Below are 18,588 nucleotides of genomic sequence, written 5' to 3' on the forward strand. Positions count from 1 at the left end.
TATTCGCATCTTAACGCCCATACCTGCCGGATGTCGGGACGAGGCGCAAAACCGTACATCCGGCCAATATTGAAGCCGGTTTTCGGCCAAAATTGACTGGACACTCGCCAAGTGGTGACGTGCTGTTTCGCGACTCGTTTGTGTTTTGTTTTGTTCAGTCATTTTATTAGGTCCCGGGCCACTGTGTACGCAAAAAAAAAAGTGAACTGTAGTAATTACACCTTAACGAGAAGGAGTATTGTAGTTTTACATCTTTATATCAAGGTGTAGTGCATTATCACACGTTTTAAGAAATGTGTTTAAAAAATCACACATTCTTAAGGGTGTGAGTTTAACATTTTTTATAAGGTCTATCGCTACACTTGTTAGGGTGTTAGTTATGGGACACCTCACTTACATTAATAAAGGTATGAAAATGTTTAATCGGTGTATATACCTCTAACTGAAGAAAATATTTTTCATGTGATTACATCGCGTGCCGATGAAACGATCTGTCGAAGACACGTCGTTCGATGAACTGATTTGACCGCCAATGAGCAACGACTGCCAGTAGAATTTCAGGGAATAATTCTGCCGGCTGCCGGGAGACTCGACCCTACTTAAAGGGCAACTCCGGCCAAAACTCAAAATGAAATAAATTACTGCCATCGCTGTAGTGACACAAAAAATGACCCCAGCCAAAATTTTACGTCCGTGGGACGCCGCATTCTCAACTAATGCCGATAATAAAAATGCGACCCGCCGCGAACCGGTTCTCCTTAGCGGGTGGCCAGCGAGTTGCCGATCGCTAAAGCGACATTGGGCCGTGACGTCAGTATCGTTCTCTCTTTTTTTCCCCGGTCCGGGCGTTGCGCGGAGTGCGCTTCTTTGAGCCGCTACCACAGCTACTTCGGCTTGTGATTGGAGTGTTTAGCCGTTGCTTTTATCTGTAGCCCGTGTAGCTTCGGTATAGCCTTTTGTTTATTACCCTTGTGAGGACTCCAAGACTCTTTTTAGCGAGCAACTCGGTGCGCCCAAGACTGCCCACTTGTTCATCGAAAGATGCCGAGTGCAACTTGTAGCGCTGTGGGCTGCTCAAACAGCCCGCCGCGCAACACGGAGGTGTTTTTTTCTCAAGTTTTCAACGTACCGGAAATTTGAGAAGGTATGGGTGAATGCTGTTCGACGAGTGGACTTTAGACTTCGGCTTGTACGCGCCCGAGGAAAAAATAACGAAAAATCAGACGTGTACAGCCCAGCACACGTGTGTTCGGGCGCCGCGGCCCGCGCCGGAGAGCCTCAAAGCTACTTGTCTGGGACAGACCCACAGCGCGAAAGCGAGAGGTCCCCCATACTGTACGTCACTGACAGCGCGGCGTAGAGCAACTCCGCTCCACCCCCGGAGCCCCGATGACATTTTGGGCCTAGTGACGAGAGTACGGAAGACCTCACACACGGCGACAGCCGCCGAGTATGGCACCGAACGAGTTCACTCGTTTTCCAGTATCTAGCTTTTGGGTATACAAGCGACGAGTACGGCATAGCGCACACACGGCGGCGGCCGCCGAGTACGGCACCGTACGAGTTCACGGGTTTTCCAGTCGCTAGCTTTTGGGTATACGCACTAGCTCTTGATACATATGCTGGATAACTACCACGTATACAGAATTAAAACAAAATCAGCTTACCTCCTTGCTTTAGACGGCTAGCACAACAAAGGTAGGTGCCGCTCGGCCTGCGTACTCGTTGAAGGAGAACGATCCTGACGTCACGTTCACATAGCGGCTGATTTCCAGTGTTGCGGGGGCCTCGAGAGGCTAGTTTCGGTTTCGTTGGCCGCGCCCTAAACAAATCTTTGAGCCATCGATATCTTTAAAACTACGCACAATAACGACAAGAAATATACACCTTGCAATTCAGGGACGCTGGCTGCACCAAAAACAGTCATAATCCCAAAATTGAAAGTATGGACCGGAATCGCCCTTTAAACATTACCCCGGTTCCTGTTTTTTTTTTTTTTTTTTTTCTTTTTCAACATTCTGAATTGTATACCAGCTTAGTAGTACCTCTTCGGATATTACAGAAAACAACGTTGGCAGCCGCAAAAACTCTGACAGCCCGGCTCACAGTCATGTGGGAGACTGACAGGTCCTCGTCAGTCGCCACCACGCCTTGAAAGCTACCGGTTCCGAAGAACCGGAGCGCGCAGCGAACTTGTTGTTCCAAGGTCATGATAGACGCGATTGTCCGGCGCCCGGACTTCGAGGCGTTGTGCGTTGACTCTGCAGAGTCAACGCACAACAGCTTTCGATAGCCGGTACTGTCGCCGAAAGTCGTCGTCGGGGAGTTGAAAGGCGTCCCGGTGGTCTCGGTAGCGACGCCGACGGTGGCGGAAGATAAGCTTGGCCGCAGCGTACGCCACCGCCATGTTGACAAAGTTTAAGTTCGCCTCGATCCGAAGCGAAGATTTCGAGCTCAAACCACGGCTCTCGCAAAGTTCGGAGACATCACGTTGACGTCAGCGACAACTTCGACAAACGAGGTTTCTAATCACTTTTTTTTTACACAAACTTTGGAGGGATTTGGAGCGTCAACAGGTCGTCTAGGGAGAATCTGCAATGCATTAATTTTAGCTTGGCGTAGGGATGTAGTCATGTAGGGACAAACGGGCGCTACGTCATCCTCGAAGCCGTTCAATCAGCGGGCTCCTCGCGCCCCTCACGCGCTGCACGCACGCCCCGATGAACTTTGCTACATTCTGCCACTCTCAAAGAAATGAGGGTTCTAATAATTAACACCTCGCTCGGCGCGACATTAGCGTCATATTAGCGCGTTCTGCAAACTTCGTGCACAAAGTTGTGCTGGACGAGTTTAGCGACCCTGGACTTGTTCCGCGAATCCACGTAAATGCCATAGTGCCAAGAGAACACCAAAGAACTACCTGTGGCTGCGATGACCACCGAAAAACGACGAGAAGAAAAGGATCAAGATAAACACACACGAGAGTAGTTGCAGCAGTGTGGGACTGTAGGCTTAACGTTGTCGACCCATTTCTTGCCTGTGTGCGCACCCTTCGGCGATGACTGGATTTTGTTCGCTTTCCTTCTTTTCTGAAATGTCTCGGCGTTAGTTTTCAGACAGTCAGCAGCTCACACAAAACGTAAATTTACCAGAATCGGAGCCCGTATGAAGGAAGAAGATTTCGCATCGGAGCCGGTTCATTCGCAAAGTGTGGGGAGATGTGGGACTGCACGTAGTCCCGCTGTTACGGGGATAATCATAAATATCAAATTGGTACTTTCAACCTTGGTAACGCGTTGCATATTAGGTTTATATTCTATATGTATATATATGTAATAAATTGTGTGATACTGCGCTTTAAAACGTATACTAATGTCGGATAAACGCGCACAACCACCACCGCGGCGCTTGACAAAAAACTTTTTTTTTCACGTCGTTACTTGATATTTTCTTACGAAGTTGGGCCATGGCCTTCCTTCTCCGACATTGTGACGTAAGCACTCGGAACTCTGCGGCCTTCATTTTGTTGTGCGCGCCCGCTGGCTGGGAGCAGACCCTACTGTACCAAGGGGAATGGATCGGATCCACCCATTCCCGTGCGGTTCCAGTGCGTTGCGCATCACTGGATCCGACTGGTTACACGCAGAACCGCGCGGTACCAGATCGGGTCCGCGTGGATCTGAACTGTCCACAAATTTGGAACCGCGCGGCTCCGAACTGGAACCACTCCGATCTGGCATTTTTGTACGGGGGCCCTCGGCGGTCGGCGGTTGGACTTCGTGCGTGTTCTTGTACGCGTAGTCGCGGTATATACTTGACTGCGCCACCGGATACTAACAGTGTATATCAATTTCTCGCTTCTGGGTAAAAACTGAAGACATAGTCTTGCAAATGTGCTGGTTGCTTGATGCTGCGACCGAATCTAGCAAGAGTACCAGTCAGGTCTAGGTACTGTTGTTTTTGCCTGATGATGTTGCGGGCAGGTATCGCACAGTTGCGGTGTCCTCAATGTCGGCATTTAGCCTTGGGCACCATAAGACTTTTGGGGCGGCGCTTTTCATCGCCAGAATGCCTGGATGGTTTGTGTGCAGTATTTCGGGGTAAGGGGGGGGGGGGGAAAGAACTAATACTGTTGAACCCCCTCGCCCCCCTTGCACCCCAGATAAAATCCTGGCTACGCCACTGGTCACATGACACTCTCTCAACGCTGGATCGGCTGGAATGGCTCCTAGCGTCCGCTGCGCTCGGACTGAAGGGGAAACGAAGTATTAGTCGAACGTTCGAAAAACGTTGCACAGGGTGTCTGGAGTCACCCGGGGCCTTCAAGGGTCAACAATGGGACCCTGTTTGCCAAAAATAAAGGATTGCAAATTCAGTTCTAAGAATTCACAAGGGTCCAGTAATGAATCGTGAAAATTTGGGTTGTTCAAAATTATAAAAGCTGGGCTCTGCGTGAATACGTTCACTTGACTCAATCATCATAGAATTTGAGAAGACCGAGCGAAGGGCTAGTCTTCTGATCCTGAATGGTCATACGTACATTTGTAATACGCCCAACAACATTTTGCTGTTGCTACAGCCACCACGGAGTTCTGGATTTGTCAGCAAAGAAAAGTCTGCAAAGCTACGTAGCCTAACAGCCTCGAAGGCACGGCTATCGCAAGAAGACAATAAAACCTGTTTTCGCAATTATACTTTGTACAACTCGTAAAAACAGAATTTGTACGGAACTCGAAAAAGCTCACTTGCAATTATTCCTTTTTGACCTACACAATTTTTTAGCGACGCCATTTAGTCATGATTTTACGAAAAGGCTACACCGAGGAGTTTATCTGTGTAAGTCGTCGCTCGTTATCTCAATTTCATCATCATATTTGCATTTGCAAGCCGGCGAATCGTGGTTAGATTTCTTTCAAGCTCAAAAGCACATCACTTCAACTTTGTTGTAGTTCTTTCGACGAATAGTCTTGCGAACGGGCCGCTTCGTCAAGTTTCTCGTTTGACGAATTCGCCTCGTGCGAATTGCCCCAGTCGACGAATTATCTGTCTTACCGTTGTTCGTCGACGAATGCGCTTTCGACAAATTGTCATAGACCACCCTCCAAAAAGTATAAAGTCCGTCACATGCTACTTCACTAAAAGAGGTCATTGGTCCCCACAATACCAAAGAAAAACGGAACACATATTTCCGTCATTCCGAGGCCAAAAAAAAAAAAAAACAGAAAAAGAAAACAGTATTCACAAAGGCGAGAGACAGTATGCTCAGAAAGCATATCGTTCGATAAAACAGTGTTCTATGAAACCACTTTAATGAAACGGCGTTTGATTAAATGACGGTCGATAAAATGACTTTGATAGAACGGCGTCTGTGAAATGTCGGCACCCAATTCTGAACGATTTGCCCTATCAGTTCGCAGAATTGTAGGCGAGCTTTTCTCCGCATCTATCAAAAGTGTGGTGAGCTTTTTCCCCGCATTCGCCGGCTTTGCGGGTAGCTTTTCTCAGAGATTCGCCGGCGGATATCAACGCACGTGTGCCTATTCGGATTTGATCTTCAACCATAGGCGCCGACTACGAAGGGGGGCTCGCCCGTTGCGCTTCGGAACGTAGGTATTCTAATACACTGCAGTTACATAGCAGCCGTCCGGCTTGTCGAACGACATGACGCGAGTCGTGGTGAGTGGGGGGGCGGTGGGGGGGGGGGGGGGGGGGGTAACTGCTTGTGCATGCATCTTCTATGAGCAGTTCCGTAACTGAGCTAATCTAATAATGTTGCCTGCAGACTACGGAAGTAGACGACATAATACGTTTCGTAAGCCCCAGTTTGTTTTCTCAAACGTTGAAACCATCCATTGCGGTCAATGAGCCTGAACCAAGTAGAAGACCTGAATTTCGGCCTCCAGAATTACCCAAATTGTGTGATCCTGAATTTGTTCCTTTGCCTGATGCGCGAAAAAGTGGGGCCCCCTCGGACATAATCAATTTAATTAACACTTTCATCCCTCGTTCTAATTTTCTTGGAAAAAACAATTGTTGGTATTAAATGCATGGCAATTTAAGATCGTTCTAATACACACAATCTGATATTTTGCAAGCTCAGTGTTTGCTAGTTTAGTTTTTTATTTCAAAAGACGCATCATTTCAGTTGAGCGAATGCGCTAATTACAATTGCCACAAATTAAATGCGACGACTATCTTAGAAAACACACGTTGGGTTATGGGGCTTGTTTGAATTGCGCGTCACCATCAAAAGGCCTAACTTGGCTAGTAGGGTGAGTGGCTATGGCTCCCATAGGAGTAGTGCGTAAAATTGCTTCATTTTGTTATCGCAAGCTCCGACATGCACGCGTTAACGAAGTCTTGAGCGAACACTTCTCTGAGCCTTCTTCATATTCGTTGAAGTCTTCATATGCTACATTGTGTATACAACCAGTGATTTCCTTACACACCCCCAGGCGGGTGTACACGCCCGCCCCCCCCCCCCTCTTTTTTTTTTTGAAGGCGCCCCGTAAATTCGCAACGACTCCAATATTCTCAATGCCGCCTCCCATAACCCCCTAAAAATTTAGACCCCCCTAATTTCAATTCGTGAGGAAACCCCTCGGGAATTGGGGAAACCCCTCAGGAACCCCTGTATGCAACTTCCTTAAGATACCCTCCGGGTTCCTGGAGTCACTGCTGCTTCATGAACCACATGTTTGTATGAACAGTATGAACAGATAAGATATACAGGGTGATACAACGAGACGCCGGGCTCTTTAAATCGACCGGAAAATTCGGTTTCCGGTCGATATGGCGCTACAACTTTGTGCAGCGTTGCCTACAGATGGTGCATTTTTTTTTGTAAAATATGCAAAGAGCGAACTTACCTGTGGGAAAAGTAAAGAAAGAAAAAGTCTTAGCTCCTATGGAAACCCAGCGACGCCACCGGTCTTCAAACAACACGGCGCCGTTTCGCATGGGAGACAAGAGATGGCGCAAGCGGTCGCGACGCCAACTGCCGCCAACGAACGAGCAGACGACGCCGATAACCGGCGTATTTAGCAGACAAGGAACTGCAGTTCCTTGTTGTTACCGCGCCTGTTTTTGTTTCTGCGACTTCCGCCGCCTGGGGAACGCGCGCCTCTTTTGAGCCGAAAAGGTTGTCTGCTAAAGACGCTGGCTCTCGGCGCCGTATGCTCGTTCATTGGCGGCGTTCGTTGCGCCAGCTCTTGTGTCCCGTGCGAAACGGCGCCTTGCTCTTTGACGACCGGTGGCGTCGCTGCGTTTCCATAGGAGCTAAGCCTTTTATTTCTTTATGTTTTCCTCAGGTCAATTCGCTCTTTGCAAATTTTTGAAAAAATAATGCACCATCTGTTGGAAACGCTGCGCAAAGTCGTAGCGCGATAGGTTAGGAAACTGAATTTTCCGGTCAATTTAAAGATCCTGGCGTCTCCTTGTATCACCCTGTATATATATATATATTGTTGAGACGTTGATAAAAGAGATTTAATAGAAGATAGGAGGGAAATGCGACCAGTATGAATGGCGGTACAGCATTCAAGAAGCGCCCGTGCCGAGCGCGCGCTTGGTCAAACCCCTGCCTGTCTGTCCGTGCCACTTTTTCCTTACAATATCCCCCCCGGTGTTGTAAGCGCCGGTCATCCGGCGCGTTTATATTATGAGTCTTGGCGGTAATAGGGCTTCATGCGGCTGATGTGTACCACGTCGGAGGACTTGGAGCGAAGGTCGCGGTGCGGCGTAACGGGCTCGACTTCATAATTGGTTGGGGAAAGCTGTCGGATGACACGAAAAGGACCAACAAACTGTTTGAGAAACTTCTCGCACTTGCCCGGTGCTCTCCGGGGACACCACAAGAGGACTTCGTCACCTATGTTATAGGCAGTGGGAAGGTGGCGGTCGTCATAGCGCAGTTTTTGTTGTTGCTGGGATTTAAGGGTGCGGATGCGGGCAAGCTGACGGGCGTCTTCTGCTCTGGAGACAATCTCCTCTGCGTAGGGTTGCATGAAGTTGTCAGGTTGGTAGGGTAATATCGTGTCAAGGGGTGTTAGGGGTTCGTATGCATAGAGCAAGTAGTAGGGAGAGTGTCCCGTGGTAGATTGTCGTGCAGTATTGTATGCGTAGGTTACGTAGGGGAGGATGATGTCCCAATATTCGTGATGATCGGCTACGTACATTGAAACCATGTCAGCGATAGTATGGTTGAAGCGCTCTGTTAATCCATTTGTTTGTGGGTGGTAGGCTGTTGTAACGCTGTGAACAGTCGAAGAAAGGCGGAGGACATCTTGGAGCACGTTGGATAGAAAGGGAGTGCCTCGATCGGTGATTATGTATTGTGGAGCTCCATGGCGCAGCAGTATCGAGTGGATAAAAAAGTTTGCGACTTCGTGGGCGGTAGCGGCGGGAACGGAGGCCGTCTTGACGTAGCGTGTTAAATGGTCAATCGCAACAAGTATCCTCTTGTTGTTGCGAGTGGATTGGGGAAAGGGGCCAAGGAAGTCAATTCCGATGCGTTCAAATGGGCGGTGCGGTTGGGGAGGGGTTGTAGGCAGCCTGGAGGCTTTGTGGTAGGACGTTTCTTGGTCTGGCAGTGGTGGCACGCTCGAACGTACTTGCTGATGCTGCGGGTCATGCCTGTCCAAAAGTAACTGCCTCGGATGCGAAAGCAAGTTTTGGAAAATCCAAGGTGGCCAGCTCGTCCACCTTGGATCGTCATGGTTTGCTTGGATAAGATCCTTTTTGTAATCGGCGGGGAATCACTAAAAGCCATGGCCGTCCTTGTTGTGTGTCGTAGTTTCGCCTATAAAGAATGCCATCTCTGAGTTGAAAAAGACGGGTACGGCGCTGAATTTGCACAGAAGGATGCGGCAAAGCACCTTCAAGGCATTGAATAATGGGGTGCAATAAAGAATCGAGCCGTTGCTCTTCTGCAATGTTGACGGAGCTCAGGACAGCAGTTGTGTCTTCGTGGGCGGAGGAGTTCGAACATTGCGACCCGTGGGGAAGGGGGCATCTGGAAAGGCTGTCAGCGTCAAGGTGTCGTTTTCCAGATTTGTAATGAATCGTGTAGTTATAGTCTTGGAGTTTCAGGGACCAACGCCCGAGTCTTCCTGAAGGGTCTTTTAGGGTGGGTAACCAGCATAGGGCGTGATGATCGGTTACAATAGTGAAGTGAGTGCCGTATAGGTAGGGACGGTACTTCGAGATCGCCCACACAACGGCCAAACACTCGCGTTCAGTTATGGTATAGTTACATTCACTTTTCGTTAATGTGCGGCTGGCGTAGGCGATTACTCTCTGGACACCGGAAATGTTCTGGGCCAGTACGGCGCCGAGGCCATGGCCACTGGCGTCTGTACGTATCTCAGTGTCAGAGCCAGGAACGAAGTGACCGAGCACTGGGACAGTGGTTAGGGCGGTTTTCAGGGCTTGAAAAGCATTGCTTTGAGGGCGATTCCATTGGAAAGCGCTGTTGTTACGGAGTAGCGTTTTGAGAGGTTCAGCGATGTGCGAGAATCCGGGTATAAATTTTCTGAAGTATGTGCAAAGGCCAAGAAAGGACCGAAGGTCTTTTAAATTTTTCGGAGATGGAAATTCGGAAACAGCTTGTAATTTAGATGGGTCAGGGCGAATGCCATCTGCACTAATGATATGACCGAGGACCTGAATTTGGCGAGCTGCAAAGATACATTTTTTTGTGTTTAGTTGCAAATTGGCGGTGAGAAAGCAATTCAGCACTTCTTCTAGCCTGTGCAAGTGCTCGTTGAATGAGGCGGAGAAAACAAGTACGTCGTCGAGGTAACAAAGGCAGGTTCTCCACGTGAGACCCCGTAGCACAGTGTCCATCATGCGTTCGAATGTGGCAGGCGCATTGGACAGGCCAAACGGCATGACATTAAACTGGTATAGGCCGGAGGGTGTAACGAAAGCAGTTTTTGGCTTGTCGGCGTCGGCCATGGGTATCTGCCAATAACCGCTTCTGAGGTCCATGGAAGAAAAAAATGATGATCCCTGAAGAGTGTTGAGGGTGTCGTCGATTCTAGGTAAGGGATAGACGTCTTTAGTGGTGATCTGGTTAAGTCGACGGTAATCTACACAAAATCGCCATGATCCGTCTTTTTTCTTTGTGAGAACAACAGGGGCCGACCATGGGCTGGATGAAGGCTCGATTATGTTTCTTTGGAGCATATCTCTGACGTGATCGTCGACGGCCTTACGTTCGGTGGGTGAAATTCTATAAGGGCGGCTTCGAATGGGAGATGCTGGGCCGGTGTCAATGTGATGAGAGACTAACAAAGTTTGAGCTAGAGAGCGGCTATTAAAATCGAAGAGTTGTTCATACGAAACAAGAAGCTTTGTTAGGGCTTCCTTCTGGTGAGGAGGCAAGCTAGAGTCTACCATTTTAGCAACTTGTGCGGCGGTGCTTTGGGCAGCTGACGGTAGCCTCATAGATGTAAGTTCGGAGAGCGTTGCAAGCGTGGTATAAGAATGAGATGTTGAGTGGCCAAACGTGCACCACGGGGAACAATTTGCGACTCAGTAGTGTTGGTGATGAAAAGAGAAACTTGTCCTTGAGTTGTCGTGGCGATGCAGTAGGAAAGAATAACTGGCTTTTTTGCGACAAAGTTTGCGATGGGTTCAATGAAACCAGTGGTGCTTTCGAATGGACGGTCCGGCAGGAGGGTGATAGCAATAGCGGAAAGGGGCGGCAAGAGGTAATCGTCGTCGGTGTGAAGCGAAATGGGTGAATTTTCGTACACGTCGTAACTAGTCTGCCGAGTGCTGAAATGAAGTTCGCGGCTGGCGCAGTCAATGAATGCCTCGGTGGCCGACAAAAAATCCTATCCCAAAATGACGTCGACGACACAATTAGCAAGTACAGTAAACAAAATGATATAGGAAGTGCCTCCAATAGAAATAGGGATGGGGCAGTAGCCAAGAGGTTGCACAAGTTCACTGTTTCCCATTCGTAGAAAATGTCCAGCGGGTGGAGGGGTGAGCACTTTGTGTAAACGGCGGCGAAGCTGATTAGAAATGCAGGATTTTGCAGCACCTGTGTCAACTAATGCTAAAAGTTTTTCTTCTCCAATGTAGACGGTAATAGTTGTAGGGCCAAGGTAAGGAGGATTTAGGACCGGAGACGGTAGTGCAGCCTGACCTCCATTGTTAAGACAGGCTGCGCTGCTTAGTTTGACGACGGAAGTCCGGTAGTAGCGTCAGTGAACGGCGAGACGGAACGGTTTCGTCGAGGATAGGGGGAGGGTGATCGACCACGTCGGAATTCGGCAGCTGGAATGGGACGTGTGTTGCGATGGTCGGCAAAATTGCGGCGGTCATTGGAACTGCCGTGGTTGTCGAAATTTCGGCGCGTGTCGTGGTCGTCAGAATGTCGAGTTTGATTCTGTGGGGTGCGACTGTAGGCTTCAGCATTCATGCGGCGTCGGCAGTAGCGGATGATATGACCTGGGGCGTGACAGTAGAAGCATATCGGACGTTGATCTTGAGTGCGCCATTCCTCTGTCCGCCGGGGTGATGGGTAGCGTGTGGATGGACTTGAGACGTTGTGAGAAGTTTGCAGAGCGCAAATGTGTGGTGCTGAGTGCTGTAAAGAGCAGATGGGTGGTGAGGAAGTCGATGGTGCCATGCATGTGGGAGACGACGAAGAAATAGGACGAAGGGCAGCACGAAGTTTGTCTTTGATTACCTGTTCAATCTTAGGCGCCTCGGCTTGCGAGATTGAAGAACTGGCTGAGAGGTGCAGGGATCCCAAGAAGTCGCGTAGTTCGTCTCGAATTATTTCCCTGATGAGATTGGGGAGGTCAGTGTCGGCAGTTGTAGTTGAAACTTCAGGGAGCCGTTCAAATCCGGTGTTGGAGATCCGACCACTTTGAAGGTCTTCATAATGCTTGCCTTCTGCAATGAGCTGCTCCACGGTCTGAGGTGACCTGGGTGCGACGATGGAAAACAGCTCTTGGGATAATCCTTTGAAGAGGTGCTTGATTTTTTCGTCCTCCGGCGTAGCTGCGTTGACACGTCCGCAGAGGCGAAGGACGTCCTCGATGTAGGACGTCGATGTTTCGGAGGGGGCTTGGTACCTCCTGGAGAGTTTGTCCCGCGCTTGTTGTCTTCTGCGTTCAGGTGTACCGAAGACGTCTGCGAAGGCGGTTTTGAACGCATCTCATGAATTAATTTCTTCCTCGTGATTGTCGTACCATTGGAGTGCAGTCCCTTTGAGGAAAAATACGACGTTGGCGAGTTTGATGGTGTCGTCCCAACGGTTGTGTTGGCTCACCCGGTCGTAATATTTGAGCCAGTCAGAACGTCAGCGTCGGCTGAACCGGTGAAATCCTGGGGGTCACGTTGGCGAGTTTTGACCGTTGAAGTGTTGGTGGGGCGCTGGTCTCTTACATTCCCGTTATCGTCGTTCATGGTTGTGACAGTCGACCGTCCGCTGCGCAGCTCCAAGTCGGAATTACCAGATGATCAGGTTGGGGATCGCTAGCGCACCTCCACCAAGTGCTGAGACGTTGATAAAAGAGATTTAATAGAAGATAGGAGGAAAATGCGACCAGTATGAATGGCGGTACAGCATTCAAGAAGCGCCCGTGCCGAGCGCGCGCTTGGTCAAACCCCTGCTTGTCTGTCCGTGCCACTTCTTCCTTACAATATATATATTGTAGAAAAGAGGGATTACGTACCTTTACGTCCGCGGACCGGTGTTCAAAGGTGAAATTGATGCCCGTCCCACCACGCGGCCGACGGCTACCAGCGAGGGCGGTCGCCGCGCCGGGTTAACCAACGCCATGCCAACAACGATGATCCCGGTGTCCAGCAGCGCTTATTCAGTACCAGGGGTCCCCAACAGTTGACACTGCGGTCAAGCGAGCCGTGTACACGGAGTGCCCGCATGCTCCCGCCCGACCTGAGAAAGAGAAAGAGAGAATGAACATCTTAATTGAGAAAAAGAAGCTTCGGGAGGGCCAAAGGGGTAATTGCGAGTGGAGTCGCAATTACCCCTTTGGTAATTGCGACTCCGCTACAATATACATATATATATATATATTGCGGGCATCTTCTAGCTCCGATTCTCACAAACCCTGTCCCCGGATGAATATGACACTTCAATACTTCGCTCTCGGCAAAAGGGTTTATTCACTCACTGATTGCCTTGGGGGGTTTCGGGATCGGGGAACGGTCATCAGCGCGGCCGGGGGTAAGTCCGCTGCAACTGCAGCTGCTCCAAGTCCCAGCGGTGGTCGTCCCCACCGCGTCATGGGGACGTCGTCGTCCAGGGTCGCTGTCCGGTTCGTTTGTCGAGTCCGCCACTCGACGTAATGCCCGCACTTTCCCCACGCCTGCGTCCGTCTCCCGCCAAATCCCGCGCCAGCGTCTTCGTCTCCTGTCACCGCTGCACGCTGTCCCCGTGTCCCGCCGTTCGAGAGCGCTGCCGTCCAAGAGACCTTCCTTTGTCCGGCTTCCCCTTTTCAAGCCTTGGGTCCTTTCTCCTGGGAAGCCAGTCCCGTGACGTCAGACGGCTTAGGGGAGTGGTCCAGCCGGACCTTGTGCTGCGCGAGGCCATGGCCGGTCCCCCGAGGCATGACGCATGTCGGAGGCATCGAGTGCGAGTTGCCGGAAATTGGGGTCCGGAGGTTCGGCGCGGGGGAGGGCAGCCAGATCTCCACAATATATATGCATATGCATATAAGAAGAAAATAAGCCTTAGTGAAAACAGCAACAACAGACGATTTAATCCTCGACGTTCCTGTCGGAGTCCGGCCTATATATATACATATATATATATATATATATCACAAGGATGCTTCTCCGTCATTTTCGGGGCTCTGACGACTAATATTTCAAATATGCAGATAATAGAACCGTACTGCTCAAATGAAAATAAAAAGAAAACTCAGAAAAGCAAATAATTGTTTTTTTCAGAAAATGTTTTAAACATTTTATTTGTTTTCTGCGCTTTCTTATTTTCATTTTCATATTTTCAACATAAAAAGGGGGAAGGGGTGGTTAGGCCATCTAAGGAGTGCTAACAGGGAGACTTAACGCCTAAAAGTGGCGTGATCCTCTATTGTTTTCTGAGACCGATGTCTACCGCTTCTCCCGCTCTATATGCCCCCCCCTTCCCCCCCCCCCCCCCCCCCCCCGGGCCTCCGCGAATATTGCTATGAAAATGGGAACCGACAAACGATCGATATCCCGTAACCGCCACCTTTTCTTTGACTGGTGGAGTTTTCGGTCATGAAGTGTCCGTCGTCTTCATGGCTATCTCTTAATGAGATGTTCAAAATTCAGGGCATTAAAGAGAACGGGAACCTAGAGGTTTCGTGCATACTTTGCTTGCCAAAAAGAAACACATTGTCATCAGTAAGAACAACAAACTCTAATCTACGGAAGCACATATCAAGGTAAGCTGGGACACATGTATTCTACATTGGTTATACATTGTAACGATAGAACCAAGTTTTTCTTTTCGTGTGAATAACAGGTGAAACACCCGAGTCAAAAAGGAGCTTCATAGATCGCTTCTTAACTCCGAATCTCGTAGCGGAGGTAGACGCTGCTACTTAGCATGCGCACCACTAGCTCTGTCTGCTCAATTCCAGGGATCATTTCCGGTGGCCGGGAGCCAGCGGGATGGCGGGTGTGATTGCAGCTTTCGGCGCCTTGTCAGCTCACAGGTGAACGGAGTGCACCTACACTCTTTCTCTTAAATACAATATTTTATTTTTACAGGGACTACCATAATACGGGCGTATGAGAAATGAAAAGTAGTGCTGCAGAACATGTCGGAAAAATATAAAATTTTAAATAAGTGTACAAAAAATGCAAAGTGAAAGTAATTTGTAACGTAGCGACTAAAGTAATCCGTTACTTTTCAGTGACAGTAATTTGTAACGGCAATCCATTACATTTGAGGCTTGGTCATTTGTAATTGTAAACCCTTACAGTTTTCAAGTAAGGAGCACAAGCCTGAGCACAACCAGGGCCGACGTGACCTGCAGTTCGAGGTGGGAGATTTTGTACTTCGGCGTACTCACACACTGAGTGACGCCACTCGAGGCTTCGTAGCCTCCCTTGCAAACAGGTGGTACGGTACATTTCGCGTGCGTGAAAAGTGCTCACCACTCACTTACAAACTAGTTCACTGTGAGTCTAGTGAAGAAACCGGACCTGTTCATGTCACCAATCCTAAAATGTTTTTTGAAGCAGAAGACGAAGATTCCTCGCAGGACCGGAACGACACTGACGGCACTCCCGTTCCGGAAGCCCTTTCGTCTCCAGCACGGCGGCGGTGTAACCTGCGACGTCAATACCACCAAAAAGAGATGAACCTTTTTCTTTTTTTTCTTGTCTCCTCGGTTTTGTTTTTCTCGCATTTTGAGGGTAGCTTTCTAATTTCACGGATCTGCTCCCTTTTCAAGAGAGGGGGGAGAAGATTGTGTGCCCACCTCAAATCTGTTATTTCGAACTTTCTCGAAGGGGGGTGGAAATAACGTCAGGCTAAACCCTCAACTAAAGGCCCGTTCACACAGTAGCGTACGGAGCGACCACTATGCTTACGAACGAATGCAACCGCTTGGAGCGACGAGTTGCCATGGCAACGGAGCGCCAAGCGGTCGTTTCGTTCGTGTTCGTTCGCAACGCAAGGAGTTGAACGGAGCTCAACTTTCTCCTTGTGCACGGGAACGACCGGAACAACAGACCAATCACGAGTCGAGGTGCCCGCAGCCGCGCGCGTTGTATGCCGGTCGTGAGTCTGTTCTCCCTTGACAACATGGCGGCTCCTCCGGTGGCTCCTTGCTCGGAAGAAGCGCTCATTCAGGAAGTTGAGCGCTATCCGTATTTGTGGAATGCCAGCCGAATGGATTACCGGGACACGGCAAAGCGAGAGAATTCCTGGAATGCGATTGGAATCGCTTTGGGTGAGTATGACCTCTTCACAGAACTATATAATTTGCGCCTCGGCCCAGGGCGTCTCTCTGGATGCCCTGCCTTCGTCGCGCGCTCGTTGCTTTCTGCCAAGCTTTCGCTGCGCATGCACGCTCGCGTTCACGCGCAGCTGCACGCGTCTGGGCGTTCCCACTCGAAGCTCGCAAGCCGCCAAAGCGCTATCAAAGGTTCGTTTTGGGTCACGCCAGAGGCGGGACTGCCAAGAGACTTCCCTGCCGTTCGCAAAGAAAAGTTTGGATTGTTTTGCATGCCAAACCAAGGAATGCCATCGCATACCTCAGCGATTAATTTACACCACCTGGGATTCTTTGGACGTGAAACTGAAATCTCGGTTACACGGCGTCTTCTCTCCAATGAACCTCGGTCAGATTGCGGGCTCCTCAGCTAGGATTCCAACCCGCCAACTGGGGATATGATTCTTTGTGCCGGCGGTTTGTCTCGGAGTCACTGATGCGGCCTCCGTGCAGCTATCCGTAACCAAACATTTCCGAGTGGGCAGCGCATACCCACCCCCAACCTACTGCTCGCACCTCGTTTGCGTACCTCGCATAACCGTTTGCAAAAATTATGGTACGAAATGGGAAGCGATTATTGATCGAGCGATCAGTAATGAATAGATCAAACTGGTAGAATCTTACATTTCAAGAAGTTGAAGAAGGTATGTAAAGTTTTGGCTGAATGCTGGCAAGCAAACCTGATGCATGTCTGTTGCACCTATTGGCTGTCCTAATTGAAGTTGTACTAGAAATCTAGTTCGATCTTGATTTCTGTTCTAAAACTTGTCTCCATAAGCGACACTTTAATTATTTATGCCACATTTAGTTCTTTCACTTCAGGCAGCCACTCCAATGCCTGCTGCCAGGCTTGGCGGGCCTTGAGGGCCAAGTATGCAAGGGAGTCCAAAAAACAAAGTGGCCGGAGTGGTGCTGGAAGCGATGATGTTCCTGTGACGACATGGTACGTGTTCAGATATCTCGCGTTCCTCAAGAACCAGATTCAGCACCGACGGTAATATGCTACATTACTTACTGCCAAGAACACGCAAAGTTGATCCCGAGTCTAACACAATTTTACTCTCTTTTATCAGCACCAGAGTGCTCCCTGTTGCCAGGGGAGCGGCATCCACCTCTGCAGCGGCAGCAGAAGCAGAAAAGTCGGGCATGACCCCTAGAGGTAAGTTTGCTTACACGGTAACAAAATCTAGAAGCGATTTGGGATCACCTACTTTCTCCTACAAAGTCTTGTGGTAAAGCAAAAAATGAAGGTCAAGGACATTGTGAAAGACAAACATGCTTAGCATGTCCGAGTGTTGTTAGGAAGGGCAGCATCCCAAGTAGCACAAAATGTGGCTACAACGTTACTGGAATGTTGTCAGGTAACGTTGCCGAACGCTGCTAACGACCGCGGATTCTACACTCCAGTAACGTTACACCACAATGTTACAGTAACGTAACTGCATACGTTACCTGGACATTACCCAAATAATGTTACTGGAACGTTGTTAGATAACGTTGCCAAACGTTGCTAATGGCCACCAGTTCTACCTTCCAGTAACGTCACATCAAAATGTTGCAGTAACATAGCTCTCTATGTTACCTGGATGCTAGATCAGTGATGTTACTCGGACGTCGTCGCTAACGTTGCTAGTTGTTGTTAATGGCCACGAATTCTACCATCCCGTAATGTTACACCAAAATGTTGCACTGACATTACGGCTTACTTAAAAGTGAAGGAATAAAAATGTGAAGAACATACACAAACGACCACTCTTTCATTTCGCAACAAAGTTTATTTTTTGAGGAGCAAAGAGTCGCATACAGGTCGAGATCAACTAGATACCGAAGGTGGAGTGTTACTGACTCATCCCTTATCTCCCTAAAGTTCCTTTGATCAAGCCTTCCTTTTGCAGTTAATCTTGACCTGTGCGCGAGTCTTTGCTTCCAAAAAACGAGCGTCGTAACTAAATGAAAGAGCGGTCATCTGTTCTTCCTCAGTGCTTTTATTCTGTTAACTTTCAGTAAACATTTTTACAATATGCTGGCACTGGCCAGATATTACTGCATGTGTTACTTGGACATTACTGAACAATGTTATCCGAAAATACATTGACAAGCGCTGCCAGGAAACTGCATTTATGGTTGTCATGAAGTCATTTTTTGAGCTGGTGCCTGATATGAGTAAATGGATGTGCATTACAGGCCATTAATGAATCAGCATTTTGAAATCCTAGAAGCAGGACTCCGGAAGAAAACAAGAAGTTATTGGAATAAATTTATTTCAAAAACGAAACCAACATTACAAGTACCAGAGAATTCTTCTGTTTCTTACAAGCTATTAGATCTACAAAATTGTAAAGAACACACTAAATCACAAGGCTGATCTGCATAAAAATAAAAATGTAAAATATTAAAACTTCCAGCAACATAAAGCAAGTAGCCTAAAATAAAATTCTAAATGTATCTCAAATTACACCCGATCTTGGGCTAGGACCTATAAATAAATAACGGAGGCAATAAACCAAAAATGACTAGAAAAAGAACATAAATTTTAAATCTTCTAAAAATACCACACTAATGTGTACATAAATTAAATAAAAGAAACCACTAGCTGGGGCTAAAATGT

The 18,588-nt window shown here is 48.6% G+C and overlaps 1 pseudogene; it reads right to left on the reverse strand.

Moving 5' to 3' along the window:
- Window positions 1-11,185: 11,185 nt before the first annotated feature.
- On the reverse strand, window positions 11,186-16,669 carry LOC115329113 (annotated as a pseudogene).
- Window positions 16,670-18,588: the final 1,919 nt, after the last annotated feature.

The sequence above is a fragment of the Ixodes scapularis genome, unplaced genomic scaffold (assembly GCF_016920785.2).
Source record: "Ixodes scapularis isolate PalLabHiFi unplaced genomic scaffold, ASM1692078v2 PGA_scaffold1__304_contigs__length_218370807, whole genome shotgun sequence".
In the NCBI taxonomy this organism is placed as follows: domain Eukaryota; kingdom Metazoa; phylum Arthropoda; class Arachnida; order Ixodida; family Ixodidae; genus Ixodes; species Ixodes scapularis.